The sequence below is a fragment of the Suncus etruscus genome, chromosome 17, assembly GCF_024139225.1.
Source record: "Suncus etruscus isolate mSunEtr1 chromosome 17, mSunEtr1.pri.cur, whole genome shotgun sequence".
Lineage (NCBI taxonomy): Eukaryota > Metazoa > Chordata > Mammalia > Eulipotyphla > Soricidae > Suncus > Suncus etruscus.
This window is the reverse complement of record NC_064864.1, coordinates 52143962-52158638: the sequence shown is the minus strand read 5'-3', so window position 1 is coordinate 52158638 and position 14677 is coordinate 52143962. Positions and strand designations below refer to the sequence as shown.

The following is a 14677-nucleotide window of genomic DNA, read 5'->3' as shown; positions in this document are numbered from 1 at the left end:
TTCAATTACTCTTTTAATGTTTCTTGATTTCTTCATTATTTAATGTAATTTTATTCATTAATATTTGCAACTTCTTTTTTTAATTTGAAATTTAGCAAAACAGGAGAACTATAAATACAATTGTGAAGATACATAGATGTATACAAAGTTCAATGAATGAAAATAATAACATGAAAGACTCTATAACTACTAACCAGCTCAGTCAACTCTTATACAATGATTTAAATGACAGCTTATTAAAACTGTATAATGAGCTTCAAGAAACAATGTCACAGATTGTTAGCAAATCAAAGAAATTATGAAGGCTGAAATGAGAAAACTACACTTAGAAATTATGTATTTGATAGGTAATATGAAAGCCTCAATAGAATGCTGGTTTTGGTAACACATATACTAAAACTTGAATAATACAGAGAATATTATCATAGCACTTGTGCAAGGATGTTATGTAAATTTGTGAAGTGTTCAATTAATAAAATCTTAATAGAAGGCTTAACAGCAGTATAACAGCAGCTAAGAAAAAGATTTAAGACTGAAAGTGGGATACAGGAAACATCGAGAAACAAGGAAAATAGTCTGAAAGTAGTGTGTATAGGAAAGAACAGCACAGCAGTAAACTATGGAATGAGTTTTAAAATGGCATAATTAAAGTCTCTGAAGAATGTAATAACAAGCTTCATTATGGACTATATATAAAGATATATTAGATAAGAATTTTGTAGAATTTAGGAGAATAGGCACCTAGATATAAGAGGCCCAAAAGTTTTCAGTGAAAATATACCTTTAAAGAAAACCCCCAAAACACATATTCAGAATCACAAAAGTCAAAAACAACAGAATATTAAAGCAGCATGATGAAAAAGTAAGTTGTATACAAAGAGAAACCTGAATATGTGAGATCTAAACTGAAAATACTGAAATGTGTCTATCAAGATGCAGGAAGGCTGAGGAGTTGGAGGAAATTAGATGGGAGGGCTTATGGAGAAATGTGACACTGGTGATAAGACTGGTGTTAAAACTTGTTCAAAGGAAAACAGGAAAATAAAACCATTATCATGGAGCTGTATATATAGATCACTCCCTCCTCCCAATCCATAGCAAATCTTATGTCTTTTGGGTTTGTGACATCATGACAAACTTTCATAATAGTTGAGTCTTTATCGCAACAATTTGTATTAAGAGATTCATAATATCAGCTTCCCCTGTACATGAATTGTGGCCTCCATAAGAATTTGGACCAATAGCTATAGTTTTGGCTATACTCCTTATGTTCATTGCTGAGATCTTTATAATTACCAATATTATAAAATCCTCAACAGTTGCTTCACTTCAGCCAATAAAAGATTCATAAGGGCTGGAAACATAGTACAAATGTTAAGGTACATACATTCCACGAGGCTGTAGATATTAGCATGATATGAATATTAGCACTGTCAGTAGTGATATTTGATATCAGTAGATATAACTGTCAACCCCTAAAATTATTCATGGGTTATCCATTAGAATAAAAAGTTATCCCATCTGTCTATATTGTTTGCTTAGGATTATTTATTTTCACAAAAATAATTTAATTACAGCACATAATTCAAGGAAATTTTGGTGGTGTCAAACTAAGATTGTCAGGGACTAAGTTTTTGCATTATTTTTTTCACATTAAAAAAATTTAATGATTTTAATTACTCATTTAAGAATAGACCTAATGTATAATATAAAGAATAATTTTTAAATTTTTGTAATTTATTTTTTAATCACTCGTTGATTTAAATTAATGCATGCAAGTAATTTTCTTTGCACTTAATATTTTAGTGTAAAAAGACAACATAATATCTTAAATAATGTTTCTTTCTTTCATTTCCAATTACTGACATTCATACAACAAGCTTAAATGAGTTTTTGGGAAATTTGAGAACTGCAAACTTTTCTCTATCTGAGGATCCTAGAAAGGGCAATTCTATTTTCACAGTAAATTCATGTGTTGTGGTTCCTCTAGACCAGGGGTGGCGAACAAGTTTGACACAAAGAGCCAAAATTTTAAACTGTGAGAGTCAGAGAGCCACACCATGCAGTGACCTGCCAAAACAGACAAACACTCACACAAAAGCATCTAATTTTAACAATAATCTATTAAACACATATTGCATTTTGTCATTTTGAGTGAGGGTAAAACCCTGCAGTGATGTGAGAGTGTGCTGCGTCCTCCACACTCAGAACTAACGGCAAGGTGTGACCCAACATGTGACACACGGGTCCCCGCTCACTGTCCCATGCAGTTGTTTCCGACGGATGGGAGGCCTGGACGCCGCAGCCTGGGGGCGGGACTCCTCCTTAGGAGATCTCTCCTCAGAGGTCCCCAGAAGCAGCAGAACAAAATCCAAACTTGGCAAAGAGCCACAGTATACAAAATAATGAGAAGAGACAAAGAGCTGCATTCATTTTGGTCAGGAGCCGCATGCTGCTCACGAGACGCGTGTTCGCCACCCCTGCTCTAGACCATGTCCAAATGGTTCATACACTTAGTTCTGTAAAAGGGTTATACAAACTGATCTTTCTCTCTCTGTTTCTCTCTCTCACACACACAAAACTTATACCATCTCTTTCTTCGTCTTTTCTTCCTTTCTTCCCACTTTCCTTCCTTTTATCATCCTTTCATTTTCCTTCCTTTCTTCTCCCTCCCTCCCTTGTTCCTTCCTCTTTTTCTTTTTCATTCATCCTTTTTTTCTTTCATTCTTTTTCTTTCTTTCTCCTCCACTCTCTCTATATTTCTTTTTCTTTCTTTCTTTCTTTCTTTCTTTTTCTTTCTTTCTTTCTTTCTTTCTTTCTTCTTTCTTTCTTTCTCTCTCTCTTTCTTTCTTCTTTCTTTCTTTCTTTCTTCTTTCTTTCTTTCTTTCTTCTTTCTTTCTTTCTTTCTTTCTTCTTTTCTTCTTTCTTTCTTCTTTCTTTCTTTCTTTCTTTCTTTCTTCTTTCTTTCTTTCTTTCTTCTTCTTTCTTTTCTTTCTTTTTTCTTTCTTTCTTCTTTCTTTCTTTCTTTCTTTCTTTCTTTCTTTCTTTCCTTTTTCTTTCTTTCTCTTTCTTTTCTTTCTTCTTTCTTTCTTTCTTTCTTTCTTATTTCTTTCTTTCTTTCTTCTTTCTTTCTTTTTTTTCTTTCTTTCTTTCTTTCTTTTTCTTTCTTTTTCTTTCTTTCTTTCTTTCTTTTTTCTTTCTTTCTTTCTTTCTTTCTTTCTTTTTCTTTCTTTCTTTCTTTCTTTCTTCTCTTTCTCTTTCTTTGTTTCTTCCTTCCTTTTTCCCTTCCTTTCTTTCCTCCTTTTTGTTCTTTTTCTTCTTTGTTTCTTTCTTTTCTCCTTTTTTGTTCTCTTTCCCCTTTCATTCATTCTTCTCCTTTGCTTCTTTCTTTTGTTCCATCTTTTTCTTTCTTGCTCTTTTGTTTTTCTTTCTTCATCGCTTTTACTTTCTCAGAGCATTTTACTGTTGTTAGTGAAAATCACTAATTTCAGTTTAGCTGCATCATATCTAACATTCAATGAAAGCCCTGTTAGACACAACTCACTCTGCTTGACTCTGTCATTATAGCTACCTTCCATTTATTCTGAAATGACATGTCAGAATACAAACCTAATAGTAAAGGTTTATTGAAACTAGAAAATTAATTTTCTATTTTCATGTCCTGCAGTGAGCGATCCTGATACTTTCACCTGTACGTGGCCCAATTATACCTGCATACAATTTTTGAGGAAACTTATTAATATGCTTAGTGAGCTGTTTTAGAAGCAATGTAACTATCAGCACTTTATCTAAGCTAATGGGCATGTAATTTATAATCTGAATACTTTATTTAGCAGGACAATTATGACAAGGTGAGTTGAGTTCTAGTTAGATATGACATTTGGTAGTGCTTCTTAGAGAAGTGATACTTCTTAATGCATCCATAAATGTTACCCCATCTAATTAGTAGCTTCTGGCATTATTGATCAAATACTTAAACTTATTGAAGTGTCTTGACATCTCAATCATATTGGAGAAGCTCAATTAGAATGGTCTAATCAAAGGTGCACTAGATAAGTAATTAGTGAGCTCTGTGACCTTCAGTAAGTCACCTGACCATATTAACTCTCTTTAAAAAAATCTGGCAAGTAAAATAATTTCTATACCACCTCTAGATATTTTTGAATCTTAAATTATATAAATTTTAAGAATATATGGGGCACATATGTATAGAATGAGTATTTTATAATAATCACTATATTATATTTTAACACAATTTGATTAAAGCAGTTAGTGCTCAATATGAAAATTTAAGCAAATAATATTTTTGTTTTAGATAATGCCAACTGCATTTTATAGCTATTTTATATCTGTATACATATAGATATAAATTGATATTGCATCTATATTTTATGGCTAAATTTCCTAATTCTAGTTTACTCTCAGTAAGTTATTGCCCAGAGAGAAATATATCTTCCAAAACTATAAACCTTTTATAATTTAGTTGCATAAATGTCTTTGGTTTTATGAAGAGGACGATTATTTTAGGGAAGTTAGTCTTTACATTCATACTGGTTTGGCATCTCAATATAATTACATATAGCTATTTTCTAAAGACTTAGACAAAGAAATGAAATATTGTTTGGAGGCATAACAAATTTTTTCCCGGAGTGAAAAAATTAGGAAGAAAATACAAAATTTTGAATTTTTTTAGAAATTTATTTAAAACTACCTAAATTAAGGTTCCACTGAAATATTCCATTTGAGTCAGGACTACTAGGTAAAATTTCATCTAAGTAGTTCAGAGTGCCTGGTTCTTGTTTCTGGAAGGATTATTCCAGAGGGACTATATTTTTTTAAAACAAAATGGCAATTTCTGAGAGCATAGCCACAAGTAACTCCTGAGCATCGAGTGTGACCCAAAAACAAAACAAAATAAACAAACAAACAAAAAAACAAAAAGGTGCTTCATTGAAACACTAGGATGGAGAATATAGCAAAAGTGCTTAAGTGCAGGAACCTATGATTGAACTAGAAAAGTCACAGAGAAGGGTCGTTGAATACTTGGGACAGAATGAAGAATCAAGATTATTTACGACTTGTAAAGGGAAAAGGGGCTCAAAGTTTATCTATTGAACTCCGATCATGTTTTGCTTGCAAACAGACAAATATCCCAGCCTAGTTAAAATTCATTGATCATGACAAGAGCAGTAGGGGATGAATTTAAATATTTTCTTTCTTCTTTCTTTTTCTTTCCTTCCTTCCTTCCTTCCTCTTTCTTTCTTTTTTTTTTTTTTTTTTTTTTTTTTGGTTTTTGGGCCACACCCGGTGACGCTCAGGGGTTACTCCTGGCTATATGCGCTCAGAAGTCGCTCCTGGCTTGGGGGACCATATGGGACGCCGGGGGATCGAACCGCGGTCCGTCTCCTAGGCTAGCGCAGGTAAGGCAGGAACCTTACCTCCAGCGCCACCGCCCGGCCCCTCTTTCTTTCTTTCTTTCTTTCTTTCTTTCTTTCTTTCTTTCTTTCTTTCTTTCTTTCTTTCTTTCTTTCTTTCTTTCTTTCTTTCTTTCTTACTTTCTTTCTTTCTTTCTTTCTTTCTTTCCTTCTTTCTTTCTTTCTTTCTTTCTTTCTTTCTTTCTTTCTTTCTTTCTTTCTTTCTTTCTTTCTTTCTTTCCTTTTCTTTCTTTTCTTTCTTCTTTCGTTCGTTCTTTCTTTCTCTGGGGGAAGGGCACACCTGGCAGTGTTCAGGGTTTACTCCTGGCTGTGCCCTCAAAAATAGGTCCTGGCAGGCTCTGGGGACCATATGGGATACTGAGGATCGAAGCTGGGTCCACTCAAGATCGGCCATGCCCAAGGCAGAAGCCCTACTGGTGTGCTATCACTCTGGCCCCCAAATATTTTCTTTCATAACCAATTTTTATATAAGCAATGGAATAGAGGCTTTGATGTGAGTATAGTGTACATGAATTCAGGCCTGAACAGGCACACCAAAAATGTAAATGAAGGGGGATGGAAGGGTATGGTATAATGTCCAAATGAACATTCTGCTCTCATGAATGAGCTGCCCGTGAATGCCTGATATAATTTAGAGAAGAATGAATTTTTATTTAGCAGAAGAAATTCAAAAAGAGTTTTGAAACATCTTAACTGGAATATGTTGGCAAAATAATAGAGAAAATAGCACGTATAACTAACAAAATAAGATAACTGTATAATTTCTTGAAAATCCTTGGTTTAGATATGGGCTGAAAATGTGAAAAAAAAAAAAAAAACAACAAGTTTTCTAAATTCTAGTGTTTGTGTGATTGAGCCTTTAAAACATTCAGGAGCTCAAGAAATATTGGCAGACTTGGAACTTGGCCAAGTCAAAGTAAAAGTCGAAACTACAGAAACACCTAAGGAGTAAAGAAAATCACATAGCAAAACAGGAAATTTGAAACTAAGGAAAATAAAGCTACAACAAAAAAAAAAAAGCTAGATGCCAAGAAGTGGAATTATTGGATCACATGAAAGTTCTTTTTGTTTCTTTCTTTGTTTTATTTTGTTTTTGTTATGTGTGCCAATACTATTTTCTAGATAAGTTTGAACCATGTTATATTTCCACCAGTAGTAAAAGAGAATTTTCACTTTCTCCCTTGTATCGTCAACACTGGTTGATTTTGTTCTTACTGATTTGTGTCAATTTTTCTGGCATGAGATAAAATATCATTTTGATATGCATTTCCCTGCTTAGCTATTCAAAGCAGTTTCTAACATGCATTTTGGCCAGCTGTATGTCTTCTTTGAGGGAGCTTTTGTTAATCATTCTCCCATTCTCACACATTTTTATATGTATATATATTATATGTGTTTGTTTTATGTACATACTATGGCTTATCTCTTGTATATTGAAATTCATTTTCTTGAATGGGACACATTTCAATACCAATTTTAGCAGAACATGGGAAGTATTTTATCTCCATGTATTTTTTATTCATATACCCAACAGCTATTGCAGAAGAACATTATTTGGGGAATAATGGTGTCCTATACATGAGGATAGAATCCTGTAGGATGACACAGATGATGTTAGCTTCCCTTAGTCCCTACTTCTGATTAAACTTCTTTGGGAGTGGAACCCCTATTTAAAAATGCTTCATCTTGCACCTAGTGATATCTGTGTCTCCACTAACATCTCTTTCTGAAAGAATTGGAGTCTGCATTTCCTGGGAACTTACTTGGGAAAGTTGTAATGATATCACCTGAGGTGTTTGTCATGCCTGTTGCTTTTTGTTTCCAGATTCATTAGTAGATTCAAGTTCCCATAAGCACTTGTGATGTAGTGTAATATATGACTACTGAATATATATGCTGCCCTCCAGAAGAACAATATTTGGCTATCTATAGAAAAAATCTGAAGGATATATGTGGGAGTGGATAATATTGATATTGAATAATTGTATTCAGAACATAAAGTCATATCATTCTGAATTAACATGTGTTTATTAAACAGGTCCTTTCCATTTGATCTAGCAGTTTGGGAAGTTGAAAGGGTTCAAAAAGATTTCTGCGGCTAGAGCGATAGTGCAGCGGTAGGGCTTTTGCCTTGTATGAGACTGACCCAGGATTGACTGCGATTTCATCCCCTGGCATCCCATATAGTCCCCCAAATCAGGAGCGATTTCTGAACACATAGTCAGGAGTAACCCGTGAGGGTCACCGGGTGTGGCCCCCCAAAAATTTCTTTGCTGATTAAAGCAAGAACCATAAGAGGTCCACCACAAAACAAAACAAAATTAAAAAAAAGGAAGTGTTGGACAAGCTTTGATGAAATTATGAACCAGATGTCATAGTGACTTTTGGGATGATAGTTAATCCCATTCTCCCAAGATCCACTCCTAATAGGTTCACTGTCCTAGAAGATATGCTTTAGAGGCAGAAAAACAATACAGTAGTTAGAAAACTTGTCTTGTATGTGGCCAATCCCAGTTAGTTCTCTAGGATAACATAAAGTCAGTGGAAAACCTTCCATAATCATCTCTGAACACATAACCAGGGAGTTAAGTCCTAAGTATTATCAGGTGTTTCCCCTTGGCCTCATACTACCTTTTTTGTCTCATTTCTGCCTTTGACTTTAATTACAGAAAAATTGTTTGGGGACTGGGGCGGTGGTGCAAAGTGGTAAGGCGTGCTCTAGCCTACCCCAGCGTGCCATATGGTCCCCCAAAGCCTGAAGCGACTTCTGAATGCATAGCCAGGAGTAACCACTGAGCTCACCGGTTGTGGCCCAAAACAAAAAATCAAACAAAAAACTCAAAAAAGAAAGAAAAATTGTTTGGGTAGAATTACAGCATGCTTGAAGATCATTATAACTATTGTATCCATATTCTAGACCTTATTGTATTCATATTTACTTTATGGGAAGGAAGTTTAGGCCATTCCTGGGTGTGCTTAGGGGTCATTTCTGGAAGTGCTTGTGGGTATCACATGCAAAACTGGGCTAAACAAGGTTTGGCAACATGCAAGGTAAGCTCCTTGACTCCTGTGCTCTCTCACTAGTTTTTCATTCTTTACTTTTGAAGCTATGCTTGATTTAGGTACCAATAATCAATAAATATGACATATTAAATTAACAGTCACTATAAAATACGTCACAATATATTGTAGTAGATATATCTAGCAGAGGTTAAATATCTGACAAAAGAGTTCTTAGTGATTATAATAAACCAACAAAATTAAATTAGTGTGGTGTCAACACATTATGGAATAGTATTGAGTAGAGTAGAAAGCTAAAAGCACATATATATGTTTTTCTAACTTTGCTAGCCTGTTATTTCTCAGAAGTATTAAAAGCACTAAAAAGTATTTTTCTGTAAAAACCTCATATTATGTGTCTATCTTAAAATTTTCCCATGCTTGCTATTACTTGTTTGTTTCCAGATATTTCCAAAATGTTAGTTTTTATATCTTAAATATTTATTTTATCACTGTAACAATTTCATGTCTGGTGTTATTTTATATAGTTTTTTTTTCTAATACTAGGGGTTATAAAGACATCTTAGGAAATATCTTTTCAAAATTTGGGGAATTCTATTTACTAAACGTAAAATGTTTATTTTGTACTAGTTTTCACTCTTTTTTCTGTGCTTACAAATGTACCATTGTTACAATTTTATTTAATATATTTAACAAGGTAAATATTCTATTTCATAGTTTTAACATGTTTTTATCTTTTATGTAGATTGGACCATTTACATTAGTCTTTCTTTAATTTGATGACTTATTCTCTTGACTATTTCCAATCTGTTGAGAATTATTTAACTAAATTTTTTTTATTTTTTGTTCATTTAAGAAATCTTTTTTACTTCAGTCTCATTCTATTTTTTTTATTTAGCTTTATGTTGAAATATAACTTTATTATGGATGTTTGACTCCATGTTCTCAGTTTCCTTGAAAATGTCAATAATAGTTATTTTAATTAACTACTAATATAGCATATAAAACATCTTTGATTAGATTTTACAATGTCTTTCATATCCCTATATTGTTTGATTTTATTTTTAAGTATATTTGTGCTTCTAAATATTAAAGTTGATTCTGAAAATTGTGCCAGGAAGAACTTAATGTTAATTGTACCTTTGCCTTGATAGAAGAACTAACTTATATATATATAAGTTATATATATATAAGTTATATATATATATATTTATATATATATAAAACTGTGCATTATTCATAAAATCTTGAATCATTTGAAGGAGTTGAATAAGGCATTTGAATTGTTTAACCTGTAATTATATTTAGTGGATGATATATGCTAACTTTCCTTTTTTCTGTTTTATTTTGTTATTTTTTTATCATACCTGTCAAAAATCAGGTATTCCTGGCTTAGTACTCAGAATATCAGATTATCTTAGGGAGAGCCCCTGAGACTGTTATATAAAAAACAGTTGCTATAACCAATTGAACTATCTCTATAGTCCTACTCTAATTCTTTTGTTGACACTGTGTTATACTTCTATGCTCAGAGAAAGTCTGGGATGCATATTTTTATAAATACAATTTTCACTTTACATACCATTTTAATTTTAGTCTTCTTAAACTTTCCCAAACATGTCAACTTACAGTAATGACTATGTTATAACTTTTTAGAAATTTGGGTGATAGTTGCTAAAGAACTTATGTTACAAATTCCTAAATTTCTGGAACATTGTAAGGTTATCCAAACCATCTGGAGTAACCCTTAAAATCAGAACCAGGAGTAGTCATTCAATTATACTGATTTTGGGTTAATTCCAAACATTTGTTAATATAATAAATATATAGTAATAATATTAAATATGTGAGAGTAAAATATTACACAGATACTGAACTTATTAAAATGAAAAGACTTATACCATAAAATAGTATAAAATATTTATATATGTAAAGAAACTTTAAAATGTAATTAAATTGGTTCCTTATGACCTTTACCTTTCTTACAAAATAAGTACAAAATTTTTTTTAAAAAATTACCCAATAAAAGTGATCCCAATTCATCAACAATGACCATTGTTTGTTAATTTTCAATACTAACTTACTTGATAAATAGTATAAATATCATATATTCTGATAAGTTTAGTCATGTGCTCCCAAGTAATACAGTAATTTGTGCATAATTATTCAATATCTTCATGAAACTGATAGCATCATAACATGAAAGGGAATGTTAGAAAGACGCATTATCAATTTGAACTCTGCAGCTAGAACATTGTTTATAAGGAACATATTTTATTTTTTATGCTTGTTTTAAAATTACTTAATTAAAATTTAGTACTGAGAAGGTGATGAGAAAAACTTTGTCTTCACTTTCACCCCTAACTTCTTCTATTGGTTTTAGAAACTAAAAGGGAGAATACTGCATAAAGACACATTATTCTCAGAGTTCATTTACGAAATGAGAACTGAAAATTGTTTTTACTTATTTATCAGGTGATAATTATGCTAGTTTTATTTTATTGGACTATGTATCATCTTTTACTTAACCTTATTTCTTGGTAGGTGTTTTTTGACTATTTCTAATGAAATTAATGATATTTCTCATAATATGTTTTCTCATTTTTACTTAATTTCCAATGTTAATAAATATTTTGAGATATTTATAACACCCTATATGAGGTAAATTTCTATAAATACAAATGTCATGCTAAAACTTATAAATAGTTTTAATATCTGATTTTCATACTTCATTATGGCCACAAATATTAATAAAATAACACAAAGTTATATATTTAAATATTTAATTTTGAAACTTTATATGTAATTAGAATTAACTATATTACTATTTTAGAAACAAATTGAAATGAAATTTGTGACTAATCTATAACATATATAACTAGCTTGCTTTTTATCTTTAATTCGTCATGTTAAGTTTCACACCTCTGGCTAGAAGATTGAATTAAATCCTCATGCAAAATATATTTTTCTATCATATGTATATGTGTGTGAGTATTTTATTTCATAATTTTTTCTTGGGATAAAAATGGTAAGATAAATAAGCTCTGTTTTAAATTTTGTCAAAATCTATTAAAAATATTAACACAAAGTACATTATTTTAGCTAGTTGTGAAATTATACTGTTTTTATATTTAAGTTTTCTAAGTAATAGTGAAAACAAAAAGGTTTTATTTCATCTATTATAACAAGACAAAAGTTTATAGTTACATGATATACATGTTAGAAAGAAAATTATTTTAAAAGTTACAAAATAATGAATTGGGGCCAAGAGTACGTAAAGTAAACCATCAAAAGAAATATAGTTAATATGAATTTGAATCAAGTACCAACTCCTTGAACTTTAAATACAACTACTATGCAAACTCTGCCTGGTGAATCTTGAAATAAAATCATCCCTTGAATGTAATCCGGATTTTCTTCTCACATATACTCAGCACTATTAGTGCACTATTTCTGATGCACACTATATGCTAAGTTCCCAAAAAACCAAATAATTTTATGTAATGTAAACCAGCTGTAGTTAGCTAAGTTAAACAATAATTGTAAGAAACAAATAAGAAAAGTCACCAGAAGATGCATTACAATGATCAGACTTCAACATTATGTTTGAAGAGCTACAGTCTTCTTTTTCACCAAAGACACCCAGTCAACTGATTGTGGAGATGAATATATTTAAAGAACTCTAGAGATAAATTAAAAACCCATAGCATCTAAGATAATATAAATCATGAAAGGGTTCCAATGAACGGGGGAAAGCAAATAAAGAAAAGCTCACTAACAAAAAAATACATGTAGCACTTGTATATCCTCCATATTCTTCTATTCCTCTCTCCATTTGCTTTGATGTATGATTCCTATTCAAATATATGTGAATAATTTGAAGTAAATAATTCTGATAAAACTGAATCATAGGTTTCAGCAATATAATATATATATATATATATTTTATATATAAAATGCTTTTGGGGACACACACTGTGACACTCAGGGGTTACTCCTGGCTATGTGCTCAGAAATTGCTCCTGATCTGGGAGACCATATGGGACTCTGGGGGATTAAACCGAAGTCCATCCTAGGTCAGCCAAGTGCAAGGCAAACACCCTATATCTGGGCATCCACTCCTGCCCAGGTATGAGCAATTACATATATTATTTCTACTAATTCAACACTCAAAATAATTATTTAATAATTTAGTTTCTTTTGAATTAATGATTTTCTATGTTTTGATGTCTTTATTTAGATTCTGGGTTCCCACTCAATCTAGCATGAGACCAGAATCTACCCTGAGTTGAGTCCACCCTGAGTTGAGTCTACCCTAAGTTGAGAATATCTTTGATAATTAGAAACTTAGGAATACAAAATCTTTGCACTTTGCTCTGGTTTATACTTAACTGGCTACTTAGCACCAAACACTTTATAGATTTGCAGACATAGTCTATCAGAGGATAAATGTACCTTTATTTATAATCATTATAAAGACTTCTTTTAGAAAAACTATATCAACAGTAAGAAAATATCAAGAAGAGTAAATTATTTGTCCTAGGGGGGTTAGAATTCTTTCTATTCTTTAGTATTTAATGATGAGCAGGAGTACTAGAATTCTCAACAATAGAATAAACTTAGATTGTATGTAATCATGCCTTTTCAAACTAAAATGGAAAATGTCTGCTCAATCATATTGTGAAATAACAGAGCTGACTAAAGGTATTCTGTCATGCTATTATTCATGCTTTCTTTGCTTCATTTTTATATAAACCTTTGAAAATAGGTTGTTTTATTATTATCAATTATAATAAATTAATTTGGAAATATACTCTAATAAACAATAAAGTTTCAGATCAACACTCAAACTTAGGTGTTCTCAGATTACCTACATATATTAATATATACATATATATTTATATACACCAACACATTGCAAGGATTTTCTTAGTAAACCTAATTTTTCAGCTCATAAGTAGTAGACTCAAGCCCGGCGTATGTGATTGTTGAAAGCAGAAGAACTGTAGTAAACAATTTAAGCTGATAATTTCAAAATGAACTGAAAACTAAAGAGATAGATTATGACTAATGGTAACATTTTGGGACTCTAGTTATTAATATCCATTTCTACACTTTCATTTCTTATAATAATCTATACTTCTCATTTATCTTCATTTGTACATTTCCTTCTAATGGCTTGCCCCAAAGTATTTTCTGTCTTCAATGGTTCTCTTTTTCATATTATTTTTATGTCCCCAGGCAAACATCATGCTTTCTTCTCCATCTGCTATTTTTTCACCCGTACTTAAAAAAATCATTTAAATTTTAGTCATTAGTCTGTAATTAAGCACTTAGATATTTAATTTTCTTGGCTCATGGGATATCCTAGTCAGAATTCAGAATCAATTTGTATAATTTGCTTTTACCTTTCCATTTAATCATTTTTAAATTATTAAAATATACAGTTACATGATAACAAGAGTCTTGTTTACTAATGAAGACAAGTGACCTTCTTTGACAATATTATAAATACTATTAACTATTTACACAAACTCATATTTCTTCCTTACTAAATTACATAAACATGGACAGATGTCTTATTTGAACATCAGTTATATTTTAGTCTGTCATATTTTTCTTATTTAGTTTTAAGTTTTTGTGAGAATCACATGATAATTTTTTCCAATGCAAATTTTGAATAAATATATTATTATAAGACAATTGTTTGTAATGACTATTTATTTAGTACTACCTATATCCCAGGTTGCATAAGATATTTTACACATACCTTTTGCTTCTCAGTTGAGATGAGACAAAAAGGCTACATTTCTTAAATTTCTTAAACACATTTCTTAAAAACATTTGTTTTTTAACTGAGTAAAACAGATAAAAATTAGCTGCCTTAGTAAAGTACATTTTAAAAATAAAGACAAAGAGATATATGTGACCATATGTGTTGATTACTTAGATTTATAATATTGAATAATAGATTGAAACATTCATTCCTTCCTCTGAGTCTTGGTTTATATGTAAAATGAAAAGGCACTATGCCAAGCACAATATAAGTTAATTTGATCTATGACAATGAGATATTAAAATATTTAATATTTATTAAGTTTTTCTTATTTTTTTTTATTTTTTTCATCCAGTTAGCGGGGAATTGTGAGGACAGTATGGCGGGAAAGGGAGGAAAGAAAGAAAAGAAAGAAAATGAAAGAAAGAAAGAAAGAAAGAAAGAA

At 31.3% G+C, this 14677-nt stretch overlaps 1 non-coding gene across 1 annotated transcript; it reads left to right on the top strand.

Moving 5' to 3' along the window:
• Window positions 1-372: 372 nt before the first annotated feature.
• LOC125995493 (U6 spliceosomal RNA) lies at window positions 373-476 on the top strand. Its single transcript, XR_007491008.1, has one exon. It is a non-coding gene; the product is annotated as a U6 spliceosomal RNA (small nuclear RNA).
• Window positions 477-14677: the final 14201 nt, after the last annotated feature.